We start from the raw sequence: 3,314 nt of genomic DNA on the forward strand, positions 1-3,314 counted from the left end.
AAAGTATCAAATTCAATCTTTGTTCAATAAAAATCTTTCAAATGCGACTGTCGCTTTTTTTCCCCCACACTTTTTCTTCAAAATAAGGGTGCGTCTTATATTCCAAAAAATACGGTAATAAATAATACGTTACTTTAAGTTTCGATGTAGATCTTTTTAAATTAGGTGACATTAACGTTTTCTAAGAGTAAAAAAAAAAAAATAGAGAGGGAGAGAAATAAAGTGAACATTAACCTCACTCTCGGAAGTGCCTTCCCACCTTCAGTGGCTGAACAGTAAGCCTGTAAGCTAATAAAAATAGGGGTTTTGATCCTCGAAGTGAACAAGGCAGAGATAATTCGTTGTATAGCTTTGTCATTTTAGACTCGGGTGAAGGCCCTCTTAATTTGGATAACAATCATATGTATATATATATATATATATATAACATTCAAATATACATAACGTAAACATCTCTATTTTTAAAATCGCGCAAAGAACATTATACACGGATAATTTCTTTTTATTTTCAAAGTCAGAAAGGTACATCTGATTTAAATGGGCTCATTTGTATTGCTAAGTCAATTCACAAGTGGAAATTTACTCATGTGACCTCGAACAGCTGAACATACTGATATCGTACTCTTGCAACCTTTCTCTGGCTATAAAAGAAGTATCCAAGGAAAGCCACGAACATTTTATCATACTTTTGACATCAATCTTGTAAAAGATGAAAGTTCTAATTAGCCTCTTTGTAGTTCTCGGCTTTACCCTAGCTGTGGTGGTTGCCCAGAAAAAACTTCCTTTCTGTGGTAAGTTTATTTTAAAAATATATATTCTAAACATTTTAATAACATCAAATATCATTCCATACACCAATATCTTATAGTATTGTATGATATTTTAATGTGGCGGCTCTCCATTAATTTGCATTCGGGCTACTAAATGGTACTTGCTAAAATGTGTCCAAGTGTACAATTGGTAAAAAAATTTTACTGATAGGAATTTTTCCTCCTGTAATGTCTCTATCTACTTTTTCCATATCTTCTGTGAGATATTTTGATCTTCTTTTAAGTATTAGAACTCATGCTGGATAATATATTTTTTTTCTTTCACAAAATAAAAATAAGGTTATACATGTTAAAATAAATTTGAAATTACGTTATGCTTTTCGAAATCAATATATTCGATCGAAGAAGCCCCCCAGTGGCACAGCGGTATGTCTGCGGACTTACAACACTAGAAACCGGGTTTCGATACCCGTGGTGGACAGAGCACAGATAGCCCTTGTGTAGCTTTGTGCATAATTAAAAACAAACAAACAATCGATCAAAGATATTGACCTAAATATCTGACATCGATCATATCTATCCGGACTGGATAAGAAAAGTTGGCAAAGGCAGAACATATTGAATAGGATATTTTAATAGAGTTGTTTAACAACAAGTAAGAGCTTGGAATGGTCTATTCTTTCATTGGGGATGTCCCTGTGAGCCAGACTAGTTTCGGAGAATTCCACTCCTCATCAGTGACCCTACAAGTTCTTCAAATACCTATAGAACGATAGATTTCTTTTTTTTTTTGTGAGTGTTAAACACTTAAATAAACCGTTTCGATGAATAGGATATTGTTATTTGTTATGGTTTACATCAAGCCAAGCACTTAAGGTAAAGAGAATAATAACTGCTAAAAATTACTATATGAATAGAAGACAATGATAGAATAACGACGGAAGTAATAGAATTAATATCATGTTACTTACATTGGTTACTTGCGATAGCAAGTTACTTGGCACAGCAGTATGTCTGCAGACTTACAACGCTAGAAACAGAATTTCGATACCAGTGATTGGCAAAGCACAGATAGCCCATTTTGTAGCTTTGTGCTTAATTACAAACAGACGAACATACAAATTTGCCCTAGAAAATAAAAATAATTATAATAAAATGTAGCACAAAATAATTCATAACAATAAGGTATAAAACGAAAGCGTTTGTTGGCGGCCAATTGCTTCCTGTGGTCACTGGTTCAGAATTGTGGACGGCGCAACGCTACCTGTATGAACATGTTTTAGAGGGAGGGAATTTGCTTTTGTAGGTACTAAACATCTCTAGCGTAAGAGTATATATATATATATTAGAATGCAAAAAGTATTTTTTTTATTTATATAATTTATTAATTACTAAGACTGGAGTGGATGATTTACAACAATACACGGAGTTAAATACGAATAAGTGTTTGTTTGGAATTTAGCGCAAAACTACTCAAGAGCTATCTGCGCTAGCCGTCCCTAGTTCTGAAGTGATAATTTCGAGGGAAAGCTCCACCCACCGCCAAACTCTTGATCAACAGCTGAAAGGGCGAGCATGTTCAACAATGGAATTCGAACCCACGACCCTCAGACTGTGAGTCAAGTGCGTTCAACGATGGAATTCCATAATTAGAGGGAGGAGGGCCTGTATTATGGCCGGTGTTAAACTCCTCCAGCGTGTACATCAAATCAATCAATCAAATCGAACACATTATGAATACAATATTTAACATTTTTTGTACTAGAGAAACTGACTGTTAATACCAGTTCAGTCTATTTGGTTACTTATGGAGGACTATAGGTGTATAGTTTATTATGAATTTCGCGCAAAGCTACACAAGAGCTATCTGCGCTAGCCTCCCAAATTTAACAGTGGAAGACTAGACGGAAGGCAGCTAGTCATCACCATTACAGCCAACTCTTGGGCTATTCTTTTACCAACGAATAGTGGGATTGACCGTCACATTATAACGCCACCACGGCTGAAAGGGCGATCCACAGAGTGCGAGTCGAGCTCCCTAACCACCTGGCCATGCCGGGCCTGTTTCAATAAGAATATGTATCCTACAAAATGAATTGTAGTTGTTTTATTGTCGTTGTTCATCTGTCTCAATGCAAAACGTATGCCCCCCAGTGGCACAGCAGTATGTCTGCGGACTTACAACGCTAGAATCCGAGTTTCGATACCCGTGGTGGGCAGAGCACAGATAGCCCATTGTGTAGCTTTGTGCTTAATTACAAACAAACAAACAAACAAAACGTATAGTGAGTATTGCATAGATAAGGAAGCATCTCGTTGTTATGTTTTAGTGTTCAGTTTTAATTTGTTTTCGTTTAATACATAGTCGGTATTTTAATTTGAAATTCTTTGATGGTAGTTCGTGAAACTTGTTTAGCATATTTTCTCGTAAGTTTCGAAGAAGAATTTTATGAGATGTAGCATGCAGTTTTTCATTTTAATCTATATTGTTACGTCTCCGTTTGTTAATTAACTTTCCGTAACTTTGTTCCAACGAAACTTTAA

The 3,314-nt window shown here is 35.5% G+C and overlaps 1 long non-coding RNA gene across 1 annotated transcript in view; it reads left to right on the forward strand.

Moving 5' to 3' along the window:
* Positions 1-3,314, forward strand: part of LOC111085869 — a 6,310-nt gene that overhangs the window by 1,255 nt on the left and 1,741 nt on the right. Inside the window, exon 2 of the long non-coding RNA XR_002610642.1 lies at positions 519-791. This is a non-coding gene — a long non-coding RNA (uncharacterized LOC111085869). The remainder of the gene's footprint in view (positions 1-518; positions 792-3,314) is intronic.

Source organism: Limulus polyphemus, unplaced genomic scaffold, assembly GCF_000517525.1.
Source record: "Limulus polyphemus unplaced genomic scaffold, Limulus_polyphemus-2.1.2 Scaffold673, whole genome shotgun sequence".
NCBI classification, from domain to species: domain Eukaryota; kingdom Metazoa; phylum Arthropoda; class Merostomata; order Xiphosura; family Limulidae; genus Limulus; species Limulus polyphemus.